The sequence below is a fragment of the Equus caballus genome, chromosome 19 (genome assembly GCF_041296265.1).
Source record: "Equus caballus isolate H_3958 breed thoroughbred chromosome 19, TB-T2T, whole genome shotgun sequence".
NCBI lineage: Eukaryota > Metazoa > Chordata > Mammalia > Perissodactyla > Equidae > Equus > Equus caballus.
In genome coordinates, this window is record NC_091702.1 from 65,816,421 (window position 1) to 65,841,407 (window position 24,987).

General features: G+C 41.3%; 1 long non-coding RNA gene across 6 annotated transcripts in view; it reads left to right on the top strand.

Annotated features, from left to right (window-relative positions):
• The window catches only part of LOC106781985 (uncharacterized), a 327,364-nt gene that overhangs the window by 43,053 nt on the left and 259,324 nt on the right, over window positions 1-24,987 (top strand). For 5 of the 6 annotated variants that reach the window (XR_011429326.1, XR_011429323.1, XR_011429324.1 and 2 more), the window contains exon 2: window positions 1,908-2,308. The exons of the other annotated variant lie outside the window; for it this stretch is intronic. This is a non-coding gene — a long non-coding RNA (uncharacterized lncRNA). The remainder of the gene's footprint in view (window positions 1-1,907; window positions 2,309-24,987) is intronic. 6 annotated transcript variants of the gene reach the window in all.

Here is a 24,987-nt window from a genome sequence, read left to right on the forward strand (position 1 = left end):
TCTTTGCCCTTGTTGTCAGCTGGAGCTTTCCTCCAGTGGGCCGTCTCACAGAACTAGGAGATCCGCAGCCTTGCGACCCAATATGAAAGGGAGATTTCCCAGGAAGGCTAATGAAGGAAAGGGAGCCAGGAAAGAAAGAAAAAATGCCTCAACGTGACCTCAGAGCGAAAGCAACCAGTTGATAATTCTGTGGTCGCATAGATGTTTTTGGTCATAGAAATTTAAAGGAGAATATTGTTCAGTTTATAAATGTCTGGGTATATATATATGTATATATATTTTCTTTTTTTTTTTTTACAGAAAAGATCTTTATGAATTTTTAAAATCCTTCTCTATTTTTTTTAAAGATTGGCACCTGAGCTAACATCTGTTGCCAATCTTTTTTTCTTTTTACTTCTTCTTCTTCTCCCCAAAGCCCCCCAGTACATAGTTGTATATTCTAGTTGTGGCATGTGGGACACCGCCCCAGCATGGCCTGATGAGCAGTGCCATGTCCGCCCCCAGGATCCAAACCAGCGAAACCCTGGGCTGTGGAAGTGGAGTGCACAAACTTAACCACTTGGCCACGGGACCAGCCCCCAAAATCCTTCTCTTTTAGTAATTTGATCATCAGTCAGTAGTCCAGAAAGTTAAAATATATGTGACAGCAAAAGTAATTGCATTATTTTCTTGGGGCATCCAATGTTCTTTGCCTCTTTCTTGTCTGCTAAGTGCGAAGCTCTGGGCACTTTGCCGGGTGGGGGTTTCGGGGAGGGAATATATGTGCTGACTCTTACCCTCAAGAATCTAAATTAAAGGAAGAGAAGAATAGCACACTTAAAGTGGATTGGGGCTAAATTACATGCTAAGATTGACATTTTGCAGACCACAGAGAAGGGAGATAGGGTTCTGTGAAAAGGACCAGCCTTTCTTGAGCTCTAATAAAGTTGATGAAGTTGACCAGAGATGGCCATTTTCCTTGTTCCCTTGAGTCTTGAACACTCTCTTATTTTTCTTCTACTTCCATCAAGAATTATTTTCAAATAAGGGCAATTATTTGGGGTATCTGAAATGTAAGGTAGAGAGGCTCCTGCCCCTTCAGCTGGATAGTTGTCCTGAATGCCACACAGCTGAAGGGAGGGCTCTGACAGGTCAGGCTGGCTGATCACAGGTGAGGGGAGAACAGCTTGGACCCATGTTTCACTGAGTTCTTTGCAGAACTCATGCTGGGAGTCTCAGAGTCAGCTAGAAGCCCCAGGTATAATAACTGAAGACATCTGGCCACATAACATAGAGACCCTTAGAAAAGCCGAGCCTTTCCCCATTAGCCTCTTGCTTGCTTTTATCAGCTGTCTTCAGTGCACACACAGGTATCCTGGCAGTTGAGTAGGACATCTTAAAGCTTTGGTGGCTCCCTGTTCCCTTCAGGCAATAGTTTGACAAAGTTTCTGTTTATTTGTTTTTTTTCGTAAACATATCAAAGGTGAGAAACCACTTGAATCACTAAGGAAACTGACTTAGCACAATCGGAAATTACTACAATGATCTCTCTCTCTGGACGCTTCATTCTGTCCCCAGAGTGATTAATTAGTTGTTGTAGACTTGATGAATGTTAGAAAGATGGCTGTTATTTTTAGAACTTAAGGGTTTGTTTTTTGGTAAACAAAAAAGCCCATGACTTCCCTCAAGTGAGAAAATGATAGAAAATTGGAATTGTCTTTCATTTCTTAATTCTTTGACTTGTGCAAGATACGTTTCAGACTCGACAACAAAGGCAACTAGAGTTACCTTTCTCTTTGTGTGTGTCACTTTCTCTTTGTGGTGTCACATACGCCCCAAAACTTCATCATGAGGAAAGAAAAGAAACTGGTCAAATATCTGCATACAGAAATTTCAAAGACAATTTTTTATTTTTTTCTTTGGATTAGGGTGCTGCGCACTGTGCCTGGTACATAAATAAGAAGAATACTTTCAATCAATGACTTTGTTGCCACCTTCACCTGCCCAGAGGAGAGGAGGACTTCCTGAGTGCAAACATATTTTGTGGGGCCTTTGTTGAAAAAAAAAAAAAAACAATGGAAAGAATGGAATACTTGGAAAACACATATTTTAAACGGTTGGACAAAGATAGCTGGTGCATTTTTTTCTTCCTGCCAAGCCGTTTCCATTTAGGATTCAACAAAACCACAGTTCGACATTGGATTTAGAACCAAATTTTCAAAGAAACACATTGCCGGGGAACATGCGCGGGATTCCCACTGATAATCGCATAAAACACGAAAGGATGGAATCTGACTGCCCAGTATGGTTTCTCCTTCTGGCATATCAGGTAACCAGCTCACAGTGTCTCTTCCTACATTGCAAACACGTTACTAGATTGTAAGCTACTTGTGGATAGGTGCTTGATTGATTTCTCTTTTTATCTTTCATGCAATTCAGTAAATAGCATGCTCAACAGATACTCGGTAATCATCAGTAACACACTATATTTAAGACTACAGTTTCAGTAGGACTGCTGTGGTCCACGTTGGTCGGGTCTGCTAAGAAGCAGATCTGCCAAAAAGTAGACACCAAGACAATTAAACTAGCAAGAAAACTTTAGGGGAAATGTCTGAGAGCAAAAGTGTGGAGGAGGCTAGGAAAGGCTGGGAGAGACGTCAGACTATAATGCAGGTCTGCCCCAAAATGAGGGAGAGAGGGAAGGAAGGAAGGAAGCTTGGGGGGAAACATTTTAGACTGAAGTGCAGCCCTAGGAGAAGTTGGGTGAGGCCGCTGGGGAGTCTTCAAGCCAAAGTTGCTTATCAAATGAATCCCAGATCTCCCAGGAAAGGGTCTGACTTGGTGTCCCTGTTGCACTCGGTCATTGGTTGGAATTTGCTGGTGAAGTGTGTGACCTCAGAACAAAGGCAGTGATGAGATTTCAGAGTGCGGCCCTCGGGGCTCTTAGGCAGTCACCTCCCTGCAGAGGGAGATCTGAGAGAGGCATATTCTTATGGCCACCACATAGTCCTTGGTCAAAATTTGTGCATTGTGCCAGTGACAAGGGAAGTGTTCTTCTTGGATAAGATCTATTGGTGCCTGTGAAGATTAACTGAGATAATGTATAGAAAGGACTTAGTATGGCACATAGCACATAGTGATTGAATAATAAGAGGCAGCTCTTTTCTTATTGTCATTAATGATGTTAACTGCTCAGCTGTAGTTTACTGAACCTCATTATGTAGTAAGCACAGTGATGGGTAGTTTAGATGCAATGGGGCATACTAGAAAGAACACTAGCTTTGGTGTCAGACAGAATGGAGTTTAAAACCAGGATGTAGCACATACCAGCTGTGTGACCACATTGGGCAAGGTATTGAGAGTCTCTGAGCCTCGGTTTCCACATCTATGAGAGAGAAAATGCTCACGAGAGAGTGATAAAGGGATTAAATGAAATACAGTACTAGTGCCTGGTACATACCAGGAAGGCCATACATGGTTCTTGTTATCGTTTCTAATCATCACAGGAACCCAGCAGAATTCTCAGCCCTGAGAGACCATGTGTATGGCCTGCATCACCAGGGCTCTCCAAGCTCTCAGGCTCTCTTTTGGGTTTGGCCAAAGGGAAGCCCTTGCAGGAAGTTGTGGGGAGGGGTGACAGTGGGCTCAGGATTGAGAAGTATTCCCTTGGCCCTTTCCTGTGAGACCTGGCTGTGTCCCTCTACCCAAAGTCACTATTTTTCACAAGATAGACTCCACCCAACTCTCCTTCTGGATGCTGGTGACTGCTTCCTCCCCTTTCTCTTCAGCTGTCGCTGTGTCCAGATTCTGTGGGTCACATCCCTGAGATGCAGCCTCCCTCTGAGTTATCCTACTTGCAGTTAGGTCCTCCCTTTCTTGTTGGGGCTGCCAATGGATTTTAGTCCCTGGTCCCTCAATCCCACATCCTGTCTCCCTGAAATATATGAGCATTAGATGTTATTTCAGTTAAAAGTGTTAACCTTTTAAATAGAGAAGAAGAAAGATAAAAGGGCTGGTGAAGTGGTCCTATATTTGGAATTTGGCATCAAGTTAATTGGTTTGGTTTAAGAAAAAACATGCTCTTTCAAAGAAAATGGTATTTATAAACAACCATGCTAAGACCTAGGGAGAGGAGTGTGGACAAGAAACCCCACCCCTGACTGCTGAAGCCGTGGGTGATTCACTCCAAATGTAGGCAAATGTCTGACTGGGACCATCCTGGCTGTCACAATACTGGCCAAGAAAATCCTGTCTCTGGGGGGAGATTTCGTTTTTTGGTTCTTGGAAAGGGCTGCGTTAAAATTCTTGGTGAAGGCATGAGCGTATTGGGGCAGACGGTTTTGTCTTTGGTGTGTGCTTGGATTCTGCCTGGAATGATCTTAAGGCTGATGTCAAGGACATTGCGGGGCAAGGTCAGAGGGCTTCTACTGAGCCCTTAGGGCGTGGTGGGCGGACAGCGGAAGCCCGGTGCCCAGGAAAGGTTTTCCTGTTTTTCTAGCTGGTATGAAGCCTAGCTGCCCTAGAATAAAATAGCTTGAAATTGATGGCCCCAGGTAGAAAAACGTCATTAAAGAATGGAAAGTCAGACACCGTCAGTGTGAATGTGAAAGGTCCAGCCCGCAGACACTTTCAAACAGATTTGCAGAGGGTTTTTTTCAAGAACTACTCAGATGGGATTCTGGGTTTTCTTGGACCTCAAAGATGAGACATGGGGCCCATATGATACCTGTGGATTCGAGACAGATGACCTGTTCTCACTCTGCTTTTTGGCATTGAGAACAAGCAGAGAGAGCTCTCTCCCTGGGTGGGAGGTGTTTTCTAATGGTTAAAGGAAAGTTTTGGCTCCTGGTTCCAAAGTGGCCACATATCACCTTGATTATGTTTTAAAGGATGTGAGTGAAACTATATAATTGAAGAGAAATTGGGTTGCTTTGCTTTTTTTCTTGGGGAAGAAACTCAAAGTGCTCAGCAACTGAAACAATAGATGCCAGAATTAGAGGAGAGTAACAATAAACCTAACTCTGAGAGCTCTGGATGGGGGATGCCTGCCGGCTTTCACACATCATGGAGGTGCCCTCTGTGGCTTGTGAAGCCATGCTGCTGTTAGTCTCCTTTTTGAAAGAAATGACAGACTGCAGAGCACCACATACTTTCTCACCACCACAGTTCAGTCGTGCTCTCTAATCTCAGGTGCCAAGAATGCCAAGCACAGGGTCCTTTCTAGATAAATAGAAGACCAGGTGGGGAAGGGAGGTTGTGTTTAGTAGACGAAATATAGAGTTTGGATGAGATGTTTGTTGAGTGCTTGCCAGCTATGCTGTTTTCAGCAAGTCGCTATCTCTCTGAGGCTCATCTGTAAAATGGAGCTGTTGTTAAAACTTACCTTGCATGAAAAGAAACTAGGATCAAAACAAAGAGACAACCCACCAATTGGGAGAAAATATTTGCAAATCATATATCTGACAAGGGGTTAATCTCCATAATATATAAGGAACTCACACAGCTGAACAATAAGAAAGCGAACAACCCAATAAAAAACTGGGCAGAGGAGATGAACAGACATTTTTCCAAAGAAGATATACAGATGGCCAATAAACACATGAAAAGATGTTCAACATCACTCATCATCAGGGAAATGCAAATCAAAACTACGCTAAGATACCATCTTACGCCTGTTAAAATGGCTATAATCACTAAGATTAAAAATAGCAAATGTTGGAGAGGGTGTGGAGAGAAGGGAACCCTCACACACTCCTGGTGGGAATGCACACTGGTGCAGCCACTATGATAAAGATTATGAAGATTCCTCAAAAAACTAAAAATAGAACTACCATATGACCCAGCTATCCCACTAGTGGGTGTCTTCCCAAACAATTTGAAATCAACAATACAAAGTAACATATGCACCCCTGTGTTCATTGCAGCACTATTCATAATAGCCAAGACATGGAAGCAACCCAAGTGCCCATCAACCGATGATTGGATAAAGATGTGGTATACATATACAATGGAATACTACTCAGCCAGAAAAAAAATACAAATTCATCCCATTTGCAAAAACATGGAGGGACCTAGAGGGAATTATGCTAAGCAAAATAAGCCAGTCTGAGAAAGACAAACACCAGACGATTTCACTCATGTGGAGTATAAACAAGTATTTGGACAAAGAAAACAGTTCAGTGGTTACCAGGGGAAGGGGGGTTGGGGTGGCACAGGGGGTGAAGGGGAGCACTTACGTGGTGACAGACAAGAAATCATGTAGAACTGAAATCTCACGTTGATGTAAACTATTATGAACTCAATAAAGAAAAACCAACTTACCTTGCATGATCACCGTAATGAGTAAAGGAATTGAGGTACATAGACATACGTTGTAAACTATAGTATACTATGTAAACCTTGGTTGTAATTAATGTGATCTATGTAAGAAAAAGTCTTTCATTCTGTTTAAATTTGTCTGTTTCCACACCGTCTTTGGGCAATTTGGGTAATCACTTTGGGCAATTTACCTTTGTGAAATTGATCAGTTCACATTTATTAAGCATATGCTTTGTGCAAGGCCTTGTGCTACATGCTATGGAAGATATAAGGTGACTGGCACATGATTCTCATTCTCTTGGATCATACAAACTAGTGAGCGGTTTAAGACCCTCAAAAATACTTATCACAACCTTTTTCTCCACTCCTTGTAGCTCTAGTGGGGTTGTTGGCGTGGAGCACTCTCCCCTTTTGTCACTTTCTGTGTTCTCAGAGTATTAGTTGGAGTTCCTTGATTTTAAGAAGCAGAAATGAACTCTGGCTGAGTTGAGCAAAAATGGGACTTTGGGTGTGTCATGAAGCTATTAGCAGAATTTACAAGAAGTGTCTTAGGTAACTTCCCTAAAAGCAGAGCATAGGGATTCTGGTGCCCATGGTTTATGAGGGTTTGTTCTTCAGGGAAACTCATGAGGAAATGAGGGAAACAGTATAGGTGAGGGCAGGGAGCTAAGAAAGGATGTGATCTTAGGTAAAATCTACTCTTAGCTTGTCCTAGTCAAGGAGCCTGGAGTTTTGTACCTCCCTATCCGTGCATCATTGGCTGCATTGCGTCATTGGCTTGGGGTGAGGGATACTGAAACCTCTCAGACATCTCTGAGTGAGGTGTCCCAGTCAGCCTAGGGTGATGCTCTGGAGAAAGCTGCAGGTATAGGCTGCGTCTAGTTTATACGTTATAAGCTAGACATAACTTGTACATGAGTAATAGATACACTGGCTGGTAAAGAACATATGGGTAGGGCACCACAGCATCTACTAAAGGAGGTCAAGAAGGTAAGACTCAGAAAAGGTTAAGACCCAGAGTGTTCTTAGGGATATAGTGGGTCTCAGTGTCAAGAATGAATTATTATGGTACGGGAATGAATGAACACCAACCACTTCCCCGTTACTAGAACACTCTACTTAAATTCAAAGTCCAGGGGGAAGGGCTTTGATTGAACATTAGAATAGAGAAGCTCCCTTTTTCTGTGGGTCAGTAATCTGGGAACACACAAAATTGGAACTGAAGGAAATCAGTCTGCAGTAGGAGAGAATGAGGGCACGCGCAGCAGGACAGAGAGCTGAGAGGTGGAGTCTGAGATCTGATACCGTCAGGCGTGGCTCCATCCATAATGAAGGCAGTGTCACCCCTGAACTTCTCAGCCAGTAAATTCCCTTTAGTTTAAACTAATTGGGGGAGATTTATAGCACTTGCAATCAAATGAGCTGTAGTCTGCAAGATTTGACCCCCGATGTTGCTCCTGTGAATATGTTATGTCACGTAGCACAAGGGGCTTTGCAGATGTAATGAAGGTTACTGATCAGCTGACCTTAAAATAGGGAGATTGCCCTGCATTGTTGGAGAGGCCTAATGTAATCACATAAACCCTGAAAAGCAGAGATGTTTCTCTGGCTGGCAGCAGGAGGGCACGTCAGAGATGTGAGATGCTGCTGTTGGCTTGAAGACGAAGGGCCCCTGTGTCAAGGAAATGGGGATCTCAGTCCTCAACAGCAGGGAACTGAATTCTACTTCAAAGTGGGGTCTCCCCCAGAGCTTCCAGGTGAGATCCCAGCCCAGCTAACACCTCGATTTCTGCCTGTGCTCCCTGGCTGGAGATCTCTTGTGCCCGAACTTCTGGCCCACAGAACTGTGGATAGTAACCGGGTATTGTTTTAAGCCACTACATTTATGATTAGTTGTTATGGCAGCAATTGAAAACTCATAGATGAGCCAAGTAAGTGGTACTTTTTCACTCAATAATGTTTATGGCGTCCCTGCCTTGTGTTCAAATGTCTAGAGCCACATGGACACAATAACTAAAATACTAAACAGAAGTAATTGTACGAGGCTCCTCTCAGAGGTGTTATGGCTTCTTTACAAACAACATTTGCTCCGATGTTTGGTCCAAAGCAAGGACCATATCTTACTCGTCTCTGTCTCATGAAAGCTTCCTGGCTCACAATAGGTATGAACTCCTGTTTGTCCCACTAGACTGAATGTCTTTACAATGCAGTTAACTTACCAGTACACAGTGCTCGGGAGTGAAGAGCTAAGGACTTTAGCGTGGGCTGCAAGTTATGCTTTAGGGAAGACGGTCTGGTTCCTGGTTTGCCCTTCAATTTATATTATAGTTGAAGATGAAAAAAACTCCTTTACATTCTTAGGGTTCTCCTCCCCATGCTTAAACTATAGAGTTGCTTGGTCTCCACAAGGATTCCTATTTTGGTTCTGTAACTAACACTTGTGAGTCGCTATGGCTCATGATTCAAGTGCCTTAACATCAGCATATGCTCCAGGCCAGGCCTGGACCAGACTCAGAAATTAACAAACTCAGCAATTATCTTGTATCTTCTTCTCAAAAATTTACTGTAATTTTGCTTAACTGATGTGTTTCCCTTGGTGACTCGTATTAATGTGCAGTCTGGTTGCCAATATTTGTCCCCCTGTAACTGTTGCAGATTGTGTGGGTGTCCTGGTCCTGCCTTAGCATTTTGACTCTAGGGTAAGGTGCCCGCTATACCAGGCAGGTGTGAGAAGCCTGTCTCCTCTCTTTGATCTCCCCAGTCCCAGCCATCAGTTCCTCTCCCAGGGCTGGTTCTGGAGACTCTGCAAATTACTGGTCCTGTCCACTCTGCACGAACTCCCAGCTGCCTCCTGACTGGCTTACTTCCATCCTTTTACTGCCTCTCTCTCAGCTGGAATGAGCATGTACCTTAAGTGACCCAGGCTTTCTCCCTGATGCCTGTCCTTGTGAGGAAACTTGCAAGTTTCCTAAATTGTGAGATCCTTCCATAGGACAGCTACTGACTATTTTGCGTTTCAGAGCTGTGAGAGTTTAGGGTTTCGGTAACTTTGATCCATATAACCTATCTGGTCAAAACCAAATAAACAAGTAAAAGCACTATTCTATCATGATCAATTCTGTTTTTACAGATGTGCCATTCTTGAGATACTGCTGTCCTTGGAATCATGGCTTCACATCTGAAAAGGGGCAACAGGATTAAGTAACAGTTTGGGTCTCTCTTTGACGTCTTCCCTTGACAAGTGTTAAATGTTGCCATTCTCTTGACAGTTCAAGAGCTAGTCATGTGGTTGGTATTTTACCAATGAGATAAATGGGAAAAACGTCACTCTTCCTTTAATCAGTTCTGTCAGTACAAACTTGGCAAGAAATAATAGTAAGGAGATATTGGCATTGAGGCCTGTTCATATTTACTTTTGTGATTTAGGATTATGATGACTTTCGTGTAGCCTCACAGTGACCCTGTCTGGTTTGGAAATTCTGAAGTTAGAATGTCAAACCTCTTTCCCATTCCTGCAGACAGAGGCAGCAACACTCACCAAACACTGGAGTTTTGGTCAGATGCATCCGTGCATCCATGCAAAACATTTTATTTTATATTAACCGATTGATATTTGTGACTCATAGAAAAATAGGTCTCTCATTTTCTTTTCCTGGCAAAGTTTGCTGCATAATTTGATTTGTGTTTTGTTTTTTGTTTTTGTTTTTTCAACCCTTCCCTGTGTTTTGTGTGATCAAAGATATTGTTTTCAAGCCTAAAATAAAGGGAGCTGGTCTCTTGTCTTATCAGAGAACGGAACACATGTATGACTGTGGCTTTTTACTTTTCTGGTTCAAATCACTAGAATTCAGAACTTAGCTTTGGGATTGTATTACTAGAAAAACCAATGAAGAATTAGTTTCTTACAGATTTAAAAGCATCTTTTTTTTTTTTAAGTGCATGACAATTCTGTGAAGAGAAGAAGGTAACAGATATGCTGGTTAGGCTAAGAGAAGGCACTATAACAGAAATATTAGCTACTGTTTACTGAATGCTTATGTGTGCCTGATAATGTCCCTGAATAATACAACCTTCTGTTTCTGATAATATGGTAGGCCAGATACTCAGATACACCTTCCCACTGAAAATGGCTAAAAATGCTATATGATGGTGCTGAAAAGCACCAGTGAGCAGGCAGTAAAGTAAGGAATTATCAGGCTAAAATCTAGGTAGGTGAAGACAAATCTAGAGAACTAAGCTACCTCTAAATTTTGCTTTCATCCTGAAGAAGTTTACTGAACTTAGTAACCTTCAGCTTTAATTTTCTCATAGAGTCATGAGACAGGAAACAAAACTCAGGTGTTGAGTCCAATAAAGGAGCGTTCTCCACAAAGTTCAGATGAGAGCCCTTTGCCCTCAGCAGAAGGTGAACTGGAAATGCTGCCTCTCCTCTCAGAAAGACAAATACATGGAACATATAAAAAATATTAATGGACACGAAGGAGAGAGTGAGATATCTAATATGTGTAATTTGAGGTCCATAAAGAGATAATAAAGAGAACAGGAAACAATATGCAAAGAGAGATGATGTCTGAGAATTCTCCAGAATTATAGAAAGATATAAATCCTCAGATACATAAACCCCAATGAATCCAAAGCAGATATTAAAAAAGAAATCTCTAGCTCAAAACTGGAGAACACAAACGACAAATAAAATATCTTTGAAGCAGTCAGAAGGAATAAACTGACCTCCCACAAAGGGGTGGTTGACAGCTGCTTTCTTACAGCAGTAATGGAAGCCAGAAGCCAGTGGAATGATATCTTCAATGTTCTAAGAGAAAAGGATTGCCAATCAGGAATTCTTAATCCAGTAAAACTATCCTATAAAATCAAAGGCAAAATAACACTTTCAGGCAAGCCTGAACTTAGTTTACTTCCAAAAGATCATCGCTGAACTCATTTCTAAAGGATATATTTCAGGAATGATGCAAATGACCCAACGTGATAAAATATGAGCTTCAATAAGAAATGGTGAACAAAGATAATGGTACGTCTAAAGAAAGGTGAGGATGAGATGTAGGTTAAAACCGAAATACTGAAATGACAAAACTGAAATATGAGAAAACAATAGAGTTTAAGTTGGGAAGGAAGTGACTGAGGTTAAAATTGTGTTGTTTGAGAGGGAAGTAAAGATGTTGATTTTTACGGTATATGTGCTATAATGTCTAGGGAGACCATTAAAAGAATAAAAATGGAGTATACAACTTTAAAGCTAGGAAAGAAAAATAAACATTCGAAAAAGTAATCAGTTTTAAAAAGGCAAGAAATGAGAGGGAAAAAGAGTATGGAAAGGCAGGATAAAAAGAAAACACCAATTAAGGTAATAGATACCAATACAAATGTCAATAATTACAAAAGTACATGCTTCAGCTAAAATATGAAGATTGTTACAAAACAATATACACAAAAATGTAATTTATTTTGAAAAATGACTTCAACTGTGTACCTTTTCTCCTACAATTGATGTAGTTTTTTCTCAATTTCTGTGTTTTATTCTAATTTCTTGTTCAACATTTATAGAGTGCAAAATACGTGTTCAACTTTCACTTTCATACAAGGAGGTCATCTCCTGCTATTCCTCCAATCCGCGAAAGAGAAAAAGTAGCCGAAAGTAATGAGTTTTCATTTATGAAGAAATTAAGGATTAGATATATTTGCTTTGAGAATAATTCAGACACTTTTGGGTTTTAAGAAATTTGGTTTCCATGAAACACTAGCAAACCTCCTCAGTAGCGCTTTTCATTGGGTACCAGTTTTGTTATCAAACTCTCCATGTTACAGTCGTCTTTCCTTATGATTGTCTGCAGTGGACGTAATTGAATAGGAGAAGACTCCTGACGTCTCAGGAGATCCTGACACACCAGTGAATTCTTATCTGTCAGTATTCTCTACCCTGCTTCAAAGGCCTCTGGCAGTTTCTTCAACAATTAGCATATAAGAAAATGAGTAAAGACTAAGAGCAGAGAGAAGTCAGGGTTAAAGGTCCAAGTGGACGGGAGGGAAAAAAACCTAAGAACTCAGAAGAAGTGTTCAGCTCAATGCTGAAAAGGGGGCCATAGCCTCAAAGATACAAGATATGAGAATACAGATACTGCCCATAAACAGTGTGTTCTGAAACCAGTCTGTCTCCACACAAAAGATAAAGACTGCACATGCAACCTGACAACACACCGGAGAGGAGACATGAGAAAAGGGAACGACACAAGTTGTCTCATATGAAAACGTCGCTGGTGGCTTTCACTTGCCCAACACCAGCTGTTCCCCCGAGCCCTCTAGGTCATTGTGGGTAGTGATGATATAGTGATAGAGTCCGCTGTCTCCCCACATGAGCTTTTCAATTTGAAGATCTCCACTGTTTATCACAAAAAGGACCCAGTCCTAAAACTCTGTCCTCTGCAAGGACAACACTGAACAATGGCGGGTGGGATGGGGCCTTCTGGCGTGTCTGCAGTGTTCTGTTTCTTTACCTGAATGGTGGTTGACAAGATGTTTGCTTTATTTCGAACAAACATACAAAACCAACAAAACGGTCAGAAGAACTAGCATCCCTAAGGGAGGAAACTAGAGCCCTGCTGTAGTTGATCTATTCTAACAGGTTCAGGAGTAGAAGGCTGCTTTCAATAAGGCCTGCAGAGACTCTTGAAAACCAGAACAATTCCAGAGTTACTCTGGGTTCCTGGACATGAGCTGAGTTCTTCAAAATTCAGATAATCAGGTCATATCAGACTCTTAGGACCTTTTCTTGTTCAAAGCTTTAGGGAGCAGGAGAGAGTGTGGGACTGATGAAAAACCACCAGGGGCTTGGGCTATGGCAAAAATAAATAAAAATAAAGATTGTTAGATTGGATGACAAAAGGAGGATTGAAAAATGTATCGGCAATCTAGCCAAAAGAAAGATGCCATAGCTATTTTAATATTAGACGAAACATTTTAAAGCAAAAAGCCTAAGCTCTTCTTAGTGATAGAATGTTTAATTGACAAGGAATATATAATAATTTAAAATTTGTGCCTAATAATGTCTCAAAATTAATAAAGCAAAAGTTGACAGATCTAAAAGAGAAATAAATCCACCATTATGAGAGATTTTATGGATCTCCTGTAATGTATGGAAAAGGCAGGATAAGACTCTCAGAAATTGAGAGATGGGACAGATAAGAAATCAGTAAGGAAAGTGAAGATTTAAACAATGTGATCAACAATCTTGTCCTAATGGACATGTACAAAAACCTGCTCCCACAGTGCAGAATATGCATTCTGTACAAGAACACAAGGGACATTGGCAAAAATTGACCATATAGCAACTCTCAATAATTGTCAAAGTTCCGTTTCATTCTTTGAATGATATAGTTAAGCTAGAAATCAACAATCAAAAGGTAACCAATGAAACTCAATATATCAAGAAATTAAGAAGTAAATTTCTAAGTAAATCATATCAAAGAAAATATCATAATGAAATTAGAAAATATTTAGAATGGAATGATAGTGAAAATACTACTATATCAAAACTTATGAAATGCAGATAAAGCAGCAACTAGAGATTTTAGCTTTTAATGATTGTGTCAAAACAGAAACAAAGATTGAAAGTCAATGAGTGATACATTCATCTTAAGAGAATAGGAAAAGAACAGCAAAGTAAAGCCAAAGGATCTGGAAGATAAAATAATTTCAGCCCAGGTCTCCATTAATGTAATAGAAAATAAGCGTTTAATAAAAAGGATGAACTAAAAGAAAATTTGGTTGTTTGGAAAGACTAATAAAATTGACAAATCTTTGGCAAGATTGATCAAGAAAAAAAGAGCTGTCCCACTAAAAAAATATGAGGAATGAAAAAGGGGATGTAACTGCTAGCATTAAGAAGATAATAAAAGGATGGTATGAACAACTTCATGCCATTAATTTGAAAATCTGTCCGAAATGGGCAAATTCCTAGAAAAGTGGAACTTAGCAAAACTGAGTCAAGAAGAAATAGAACACAGGAGAAGTCATGTAACCGTTAATGAAATTGACAGGTGGTTAAAGATCTTCCCACAGAGAGAATTCCAGGCCTTAAATGGTTTACCATGGAGCCCAACCAAATATTCAAAGAACAAATACTTTCAATTTTACAGAAACTATTCCAAAGTAGAGTAAAAGAGGAATGTTTTCCAACTCATAAGGCTAATGTAATATTGGTACCAACACAAGAAATGGACAATGATATGACAACACTGATATGGACAATACAAGAAAGAAAAATTCCAGGTGAATCTGAACCAGGAGCATAGATGCAGTTATCTTAAACAAAACATTGGCAAAGCCAATCCAGCAATGTCTTAAAAAAATAATACATCATAGCTAAGATGTGTTTATCCTAGAAATGCAAGGTTTTAACAAAAATAGAAAAATGTTATTCTCCACATTAACAGATCAAAGGAAAAAATATTACATCAATAGATGCTGAAAATGGTTTGATAGAACTCAACATCTATTCATGAAAAAACTAGTGTACTGGAAATAAAGGAGTTTGTTAACGTGGTAAAGAGCAACTAAAAAAGCCTACAGCATATATCAGACTTAATGGTGAAACACACAGCTTCCCCTTCAATATTAGAAATAAGAAAGATGTGCCTATTTTTACCGTTCTAGTCAATGTTGTTCTGAAGGCTACCACTAGCACAAAAAGTAAAGTTAAAAGAATAGTTAAAAGGCATTAGGATTGAAAAGTAATAAGCAAAAATATCATTAGTGCATGATGATTTTTTGCATAGAGAATAAAAAAACTGCAGATAAAATATTAGTATTAATAAAAGCTTAGCAGATTTGCTGTATATAAATTTAATTGTGTTAAAAATAAAGATACTATTTATAGTAGCATCAAAAATATAAACTATCTAGAAATAAGTCTAATAAAATACGTGAAAGGCGTTTTTGGAGGAAATCGTATGTTATCTCTAATTTTTATACCAGCTCTGCAAGGGCATTAATGCCATCCATCAAAGAGGGAAAGCAACTGACACGGATGTCACACTCCTGGGAAGTGGAGATGGAAGGATATGAACCCTGGCCTGTGCAACTCCAAGACCTGTGTTTTGCCCAATACAGTGGCCCTGATTTGAGGGCTTCCCGAGATGTCCTCCACTCTACGTGACTCCTGGGACTTGGCTACTTGTCCTACTTCCTGGCTAGAAAACAGTGACAACTTGTGTTATCTCCAGGGTCTGAAACACTGGCTGCCATGACCAGCCCTTCATCTCAGGTTGTCTCAGCCTCCTTGGGGATGAGATCTGGGTGTCAGTATCTCTTCCATGATACTCCAGCTGCCTTAGCACATGGCCTGACCTTATTGGAAGAGATTCTGCCCAGGTGAATTGGGCGACACAATCCAGAAATGTGGGGGGAGTTGAAATGGGGTGAATTTTGACCATGAGAGGCTGCCCACGGGAAGGAGCTGGCAGTCAATAGCTTGCCTTCCTCCCCTACCCTCTACAGAGAGCTCTTCTAAGAGGCAGTTGTTCCATGCAGACACTCTGGAGCTGCCTCTCCTTTGTGACTGGGCAGCCAGCTGTGTTTTCTTGTGAAGCTGTGGGCAGCTCAGTAACGCACCATTTTATATGTGCTCTTCCTTTTTCCCTGACTCACTTCCTTTTCCTCTCTCTGTTGCTTCCTTGAGATAAAATCCCAAAGCACTAAAGCTTTGCCTTGGGGTCTGATTCCCAGGGATCCTGGACTTTGACATCCACTAGGGCTCGACTTCTCCAAAATTCAAATAAATGTCACAACCTGTTGGTAGGCTATGAAATAATTTTCAGCGCATTGCTATCAGCAAAATATCAGTGTGTATCATATGTAATGAGTAAGAACCATTTCCTGAATTGTTATTTCAGTTATGTGTGTATGTGATGATGTGAGTATGTGTGTATTGAGTTGTGATGTTAAATGTATGTTTTACTGTGTGTTATGGTCAAAAAAGTTGGAAAGCCTCTGGTTTAGGCAGTGGCTACGTGGAGTGGAGAGTTCATGTTATAACTGTGACTGCCGGTTGTGTAGTCACAAATGTCCTATCTGTGGAAATTTTTGGTGGCCTAACTCCTTACTCTAGCAAGTATTACAATATTTGAAGAGCCCTCGTGTGATTTCCCTATAAAGGAGTATTTTGAAATATTACTTCTTTCCTTGGAAGCTAGATGGCATGCCTTATTTAGAAAAATAAAGTAGATTATCTAGTGAATGAGATTTTATTTAATGATGTCTTGATGTGTTTATTTATATGCCCTTGCGAGACTGTGGTTATAAAGGCAGACCCATTTTTCTAGTAACAATCACTGATAATTCAGGCAACCAGTAATATGCATTGTATTTTTCCTTAATGATGTTTGTGTCTGAAAAATATGCCCACTCTCCCAAATGTGATGACCTATTTGATCTCCCTGGAGCATCCTGATTTGGAGAATGCTGGGGAGAAAACACAAGTCTCAAAGCTGGGCATGAGCTCACTGACTCTAAAAACAATCCTCCAAAGCAAGTGTTAGTTTGCAGCGTGTGTACTGATTTAACCTGAAGCTATTAACTGAGAAAAGCTGCGGAGTTGCACTTGGTTAGGTATTCTGAGATAAAATACTCTGGCAAGACATATAAAATAGAAAAACAAGTAAGAAAGTTTTGAAGATACAGAATAATCTTTAAGGTATGATCCAGAAATCAAAGAAAGGGCAAGAGTTGTCTTGATTCCTCTATGATTCTGCAAAATCATACTAGAGGAGGGCAATTTGAATGGATCAAACACTGTCCGAAATTCAAGAACTTGGTTAAGAGGCCAAGACCCTATTGAGTCGCTTTTAATTTTATAATAATTCCTAAGTAGCCAACAGATAGACCTAGCTTTCTCCCTTGGTAGTCACAACACAGTCATTTCTACAATTACTGCCAAGCCTACTGATAATTTCATGCCTTTGAAAGTCTCTGAAGGGAAATTTTAAAGTTCATTCTGTCCACACCCAGATGGTCAGATCGTTAAAGCCTGGAAAAGACAGAGGTTGTTTATTTCTTCCCCATGTACAACAACTCGTGAACCCCACTCTATGTGCAGATAATAAAGGATTTGTAAGGTATCTGAAATATTTTTACTGATTCACAAGTGTTCTGATATGCTGAGGGATCTAAAGAATGATGTTGAAGGGGAAGGATGAACGCCAGCTTCATCTTGTAGAGCTATTTCAGGAGGTCTGCATTCACTGGAGGAGATTTGAGTCAATATTCATTCTTCTTGCTCTAGAGTCGATAGTAATGAGGGCCAGGTATCATATGAAGGGAATACATTTTGCAGAAGCAGCTCTGACCTGGGACGACAGGTCTGCTGACAATCTGCACATCTGTGCAGATGTCCCATTAGGGTCTGCTTGTCACTGGTATGCTTGTTGATCCCCTTTGTGGAAGGTCACATTACCTTTCCCTGTATTCATCTTCTTTGCCATATGACTGTTCAGTTTCTGCCATTAAAGGCCTACAGTTTATCTTCCAACCCCTTGATTTGGGATTGGTCATGAGATTTGTTTTGGCCAAGAGTAGCAGGTACAAGTCCAGTGTGTCAGTTCCAAGCTTAGGCCTTTGTGTGTATCCACTGCTCTCTTGGGCTTCTGCTATATTCACGAGATGAACATTCCCAGACTACTGCTGGTCTCAGGAGAGGGTTGAGAGACATGTGGAGTAGAACCATCCAGCCAAGTCCAGTCTGGATTAGCTAAACCTCCAGTCAACCTGCATTGCAGAGCCGAATAAGTGCTATTGGTGTTTGCCACTGATGTGTTGTGGATGTTTGTTAGGCAGCATTATTGTAGGAATAGTTGGCTGACAGGCCTTCCAAATCCACTTGTGATTTTCAGTAAATGTCTTGGCCCTGTCAGATTTTGGAAATTTATCTTTGTCTTGTGGATTAAATAAGGAATTAAATTGGAGCTCTGAATTGTTCTTGAGCTCTAAATCCACGGATCTACTCTTTCTGGGGCTCACGGGAACTTTAAATACAGGTCAAGTCTCACAGAGTATCATTTGACCTCTACCCACTGATAACTCCAAAATGTACGTGTTCAGTTGCTCTGGGTAAGACTTGTCTGTAGTTACTTTTCATGGATCACACCTCCACTAGATCTTTCCTCCGTCACCATGCCTCAGGCTATGGCAGGCTTCATGTTGAAACCCAGGTGGGTGACAGGAGCATTCAAAGACACCATAACCTCAGGTAACTTAGACATGTATAGGCATTATCATTGGTTACATGGAAAATCTTAAAATTATTAGTACAATTCCTGCAGGAGAAACTTCTTTTCCTAGGTATTCTTTCTGGAATGATCTAGGAGTTTCTTGAGTAAAAATCTAGGATCACAATCACTGTACTGTACGGTCCCTACCTTGTAATGAGTTCATGGCTTCTCACAGAAGGAACTCATATATGAATGTGCCATATCTTGTTCAGCCACAGATAATGATGCTTCAGTAAAAGTACCTGGGAAGGGCGGTCCTCCTCCATTTACTGTGTAGATGAAGGGCCACTCCTGAGATTTGCTAGAACGTATTTTGCCTCTGCTGTCTCATCAAGCAGAGGTGGGCAACTTTAGTGGTGGGATTGGGTATGTCCTGGTGTCACATCCTGAATACTTGTGGAAGATCTACATCTTGGTTAATTTGTTTGGTATATTGAAGTCCAGAACAAGCTCTCATCATCAAGAGAATATATAGATATGAAACTAGAATAGTTTTATTATTACGAATGCCTGGAAATTCTAGATAAATTTGTCTCTGAGACTCAGAATGGAAAAGGCACTATCACATCCACCATCCAGATGACTGCCTTGAGACTGACATGCCCAGAAAAATTTATCTTCGCTACATGTACTTGAAGCACTCCCTTAAACATAGGTTCTCTAAAGGCTTTGGCTGAGTTCAGACAGGTTTCTCGGTGTTCTCAGAGAACGAGCTTATTCTAGAGATGGCCCACCAGTGCCATCCTCCTTTCCCATGGAGACCAGTTCAGTCATGCCCCTAGTTCTGGGACCAGGGCCCAGCTCAGTTACAGCTCTGGAAGTTTTAGTGTAGTGGTTCTCAAACTTTAAACTACTTCAGATTTTTTAACCATATCTGTCAAGCTTGTAGGGCCTTTGAATTGTGTTCTGCTTTGCCACGCCAAGTGGTCAACAAACCCTCCTGGGCATTTACTATGTCCCAAGCATGTTCTAGGATCCAGTGATTTAAGAATGAACAACTAAGACATACAGTTGAATATGCACCGTCCCTGAAAAATGCCTTGATCCACGAGCAACAGTAACTCTTTCTAAATCCAGACTTACTTTGGCCAGGAGAATCCGGATCCAAATGTTCCTTGGAGTTTCCAAGACTGATAAAATGTGACTCCTCCCTTGACCTAGAGATGGCCAAGCAAGGCCCATTCTTCTAGCTGGACTCACCTCTGAGTCCTTGAACCTGTAACTACAAACTCACTTAGCGCTCTTGAACTGATGGACCTGGCTTCTCATTTTCTGAATTCTTCTAAACAAGCTAACTCAACTGGATCCTCTATTACTTGAGGGCAAGTGTTAATCTGCCCACTTAGCACTTTCTGGCGTAGTCTCAGTTGAACACATTGAATCTGACAAAGCCATTTGTTGTAGAAAGTGTTTTTAGCCTACAAAGTCCGTACCAGCTGTGCTCTGACTTACTTCCCCTTAAAATATATATACAAAGAGATGCTAGATTCAAGCATGAGAATCTGAAAAGAATCTTCAAGTGTTTTATCATTACGGCAACAAAGGAGAAATATATGCTTGGAATTTCATTAAGATATGTCATGAATTTCTCTGTGAGCTGGGACAGGTAGGTTGCAGGATATAGTGACTGTTCCTCATCAATTCGGTACCTGGAGAACCAGTGTTCCCAAACCAGAGTACCTTTTAGAGTACCCTCTAATACCTGAGGAGATTTAACTGGCTCCCTAAGTTTCCCAAGGGCACATTGACTCCCCAAAATGTCACATTCCTTGCTACTGAACCACATTCCAACTCAGTCTCCTGTGGATGCCTGCAGAGGACATATGAACCTGAGATGCGAATCCCAGAGACTGTCTAAAATATCCCAGAGAACTGTGTCCTGACACAAGCTCAGATAACTCGAAAATTGCCAGCTCAAGCTTTAAGCTATGTCCAAACAGTGCTGGAACAGTCAGCCTGCCCTCTTCAAAGTTTATGGAAGTAGCAACAAAACTTTAGGCCGGGGGGCCAGCCCCATGGCTGAGTGGTTAAGTTTGTGCGCTCCGCTTGGGCAGTCCAAGGTTTTGCCAGTGCAGATCTGGGTGCGGACATGGCACTGCTCATCAGGCCATGCTGAGGTGGTGTCCCACATAGCACAAGTAGAAGGACCTACAACTAGAATATACAACTATGTATTGGGGGACTTTGGGGAGAAGAAGGAAAAAAAAAGATTGGCAACAGATGTTATCTCAGGTGGCAATCTTAAAAAAAAATAAAAGAACTTGAGGTCCCTGGAAGAGTGAGATATCCCGAGCCCAGCCTAGCAAGGTCGGTTCAGACGAGGACTCTGAAATCCTGATGCAGAGGTGGTTATTCCTCTCCCGCCCCTCCCATGATTCTAAGTGTACCCAAACATCCAACTGAGACTTATTAGATTAGCAAATGCTAGTGAAGAGTCTTTGATTTGTGAATGCTGACTTAAGACTGGACTGTGATCAAATATGTTTCTTGTGAGGCTGCTGATTCCATTTATCTACCACCAGACCTTGAGAACCCTGAAAATATTAGAGCAGATAAACTCAACTGTTCAGCCAGCCTCTGATATTAAAAGCCACAGTGAGGGTGGGAGATCTAAGAACGTTCTACCTACCAACAAGAGCCCTGCAGTAAAACTACAACTGGGAACCAGGCTGGGAAGCCCCAGGGAAAGGAGCTGTCCCTAGTTTTGGTGCTGACTGCCCACAGCTCGTCTGCCCTACAGGGAACAGGAAGAAGTGTGTGTTAATAGGCTAGTGGTCCTGATGAGTCCCATCTAGAGACACTTGAGGAGGGAAGAGGAGGGAAGAAGAAAGGAGCGGAGAGGAACAGCAATAAATCTGAATGGGGTAAATATGTCCAATTTGGCTGCTGTTTTTCTAGCCCCTTGGTAGATAATCAACGGAGAATCTCACCACCAGCTTGCTGTTTGATGGAAACCAGACACAACCTGATCCTGGGGTTGTTTTGCCATATATCTAGTAACCCATGGAGGGAAACAACTCTTTGGGAGGTCAGAACCATGGTAAAAGCAAGTTTACTTACAACTTCACAACCTCAAGTTGCTGTCTGGCTTAAGAAGAGGGGGTGGAGGTTGTGCAAAAGGGTGCAGGCACTCAGAGGCTTAGAAAAAAGAAGCCCCCAAACAGCATAATCTTCTGTGTCTCATCTGGAGCCACAAGGCATGCTTCTGTTAAGCAAACTCAGTCAAGCATGTCCAGACTAATATCTTACATCTGTAGTCATCATCAAGGGCTAATAGTGGAAAGACAGTATAAAATCTCCTGCTGCTGGTGGGGGAGGTGTCAACAAATCCTGCCATCCATGGATGGTGCTCTGGAAGGGATGGTGCCAGTCCTTGATTTGATTTTTCTTTCATTAACGTCTATTGCTGTCTTCTTGTGTGCACAAAATCATTTTCCCACCAATCAGACTTAGGGATTCCAGGAGATAAAAGGGAGATCTCTTCCCTCATATCCTGTAATTGAGCATTACCTGTGTGTCTATATGAGCACTGGACAGTGATAGAGGTTGATCCCCCAGAAAATCAGTTTTTCCTGGCTCTTGGCCTGCTTCTGATGTCTATCCTTGTATGGACGCATGACCCATAATAGCCAGTACTGCCTGTTTGGATCCTAATGTTGACTTCTGCCTGACATCGTTGTTGTGTCCTCCTCTTTTCCATCTACTGCCTGATTCCAATCACAGCTTTAACTCCCATTTCAACAGACCTTGCAGAACAAAGAACTGTGAGAGGCAGTTTTGTGTAAGTGTTAGGAGGACAGACTCCAGAGCCAGACTGCCTGAGTCTAGATTTTGTCTCTGGCTTTGACTAGCTGGGTGTCCTTGAGCAAGTTACTCAAGCTCTCTGTGCTTTCATTTATTTGTCTATAAACCAGAGATGGTAATAATAGAGCTTATCTCATAGGACTGTTTTGAGTATTATCTGAGATTCATTTCCTCCTCTGCAAACTAGACCAATGAAGGCGTTAACACATGCCTTGTATGTTAATTGCCTGACGTGTTTATCTCTTGTGATCCTCACAACTCTCTGAAGTAGGGCCATTATCATCTCCATTTTATAGCTAAGGTCAGAGAAATTGAATAACATTTTAAATAGTAGACATCCACCAAATTGTATGGCTGGGACTTGAACATAAGCCTAACTCCAAAGACTGAGCTTTGGACATTAGATTATATGACCTGGGATTGTCTAATTGTCCCATTCCAAGCCCCTTTCTGCATCTCAGTTGGACTTCCGTCTCCCCTAGCCCTGGTCCTCTCAGATTCCAGCCTCCAGGTTGTGCAGTTTCCTTGGTTCCAGCACAGATAGAGGGCATTGATCCCAGCAGGAGTGAACACTGTGGAACAATCATCCTTTTGTCTGTCTTTCCTGTTGAGTTCAGCTCATTCAAAAAGGTAGTCACCTAGCTGTGATCTTGATTGTGTGGGGGCTTCTACTTCAGCTCCCAAAATTCGAGTGGGTGCACACAGGTGCCAGCTGATGTGTGTAGTGATGTTTCTCCAGAAACTCAATGTGAATGTGGATCAACAAAAAAGGTAAAATGAATTTAACAGTGGAGGAGACACTTTCTTCTGAAAGTCGGAAAAGTTTTAACAGAATATATTGAACCACTTTGGAAACATTCTATTAAGACCTGAGTTAGCACAATACAAGATGTTTCAAATAGAAAATTCGCTATAATTCAGAATAAAAACAAAAGAAAATTAATTACGAGGACACTTCCTTGCAATGAAATCTAAAGGATAAGCAAAGACTTGTCCTAAAGCCATTTGAGTTTGGAAAAAAGCTGCAAGATTTATGTGTATGTTATACACTGAATATTTTTGCCCCCACCCCCCAGCCCATATGTTGAAACTCTACTCTCCAGTATGATGGTCTTATGAGGTGGAGCCTTTGAGAGGTAATTAGGATTAGTCATTAGGTCACAAGGGTGGGGCCCTCATGAGTGCAAATAGTGCCCTTATAAAAGACACCCCAGAGAGCTCCCTCACACCTTCCACCACGTGAAGACCCAGTGAGAAGTCAGCAGTCTGCACCAGAACCCAACCATTTGAGACTTCCAGCCCCCAAAACTGTGAAAAAGAAGTGTTTGTTGTTTAAGCTACCCAATTTATGATATTTTTGTTATAGCAGCCTGAGTGAAATAAGACAGTGTGTGTGTGTGGAGAGGGAGTTGTTTTTTAATCCCCTCCCCACAAAATAGTGTGCGAAGCCAGTTTGAAAATGACAGTGTTACAGTTCCTTTAATTCAAAGAAGCTTCAGAATTGCTAAACTGTGTAGATTGCTTTTTTTGGGCCTCTCATGTTGGAGCTTATGTGTTTTAAAAGTGTTGAAGGAAAAAGGAAACCTTCAAACCATTCAGAGATTTGAATTGCACTGCTATCGAAACCTGTACTTAAGAGGAAGATTTATAAAACAGTAAAAGGAATTTATTAAAACCTTCCATGAAAATGGAATCAGGCAGCTAAAAATAAACACTACCATAGAGAGTAAACAATAGAACTCTTCAGATTGTGAGTAAGTCTTTCTGGTTCCTCCATTCTCAAGTACTCTAAAGGAACGTGCAATTCTGCCATTATTACTATTATTAGGTAATTGCTTCAACTTCACAAGTTATTAATCTTCTGTCCTGTACAGGATGTATTACTATATAATTAAATGTCATAACACAGATGCATGGTAGCTGGGTCAAAGTGTGACTCTATATTATTTCATTGTGAGTTAATTAAATGAAAGAACTAATACTTTTAGGTGACAAATTTTTTCCTTATAAGTTCAGAAAAAATAACTTATTACTTTTTAACATTTGCATCTCCATGAAGAGCAACACTCATGTGTTCATCGTGATGCTCTCTCTCAAATTTTCGATGTAGGTGAGCATCGTCTGAACGCCTCCTGCCTCCTATTTCTGCACCTCTTTCTTGCTCGGAGCCACCCCTTGGCTGCCCACACCTGGCTCGGCAGGTGTCCTCCATTCTTTGGCAGCTCAGTGACTTTGCTAGTCTCTGATGCTGTTCCACTGGATGCTGCATGGAGCATCTTGCTGGGAATCAGTCTCCTACAGCTGTTTCCTCACCTGTTCTTCTTTCTTTCAATCACAGACGCTCCGTTCTTCCCCGTGTTCTCAGCTGGTGATCTTTCTTGTCATTTCACTGGGAAAGAAGCAGCAATCAGAACAGGATTCCCTCTCTTTTCTCCCACCAAATCCTATCTGCCTTTCCTCCCTGCGGATTTCCTGTGCCTGCTCTTCTAAAGGCCAGTGCTCCCCTTGTGCATTGGATCCCATTTTCTCTGTCTGACTCGGACTTTTTCTTGCAAGTATTCCACTTCTGTCCCACATGAATTCCTCCGCTTCTACTGGATCTGCCTGTCAG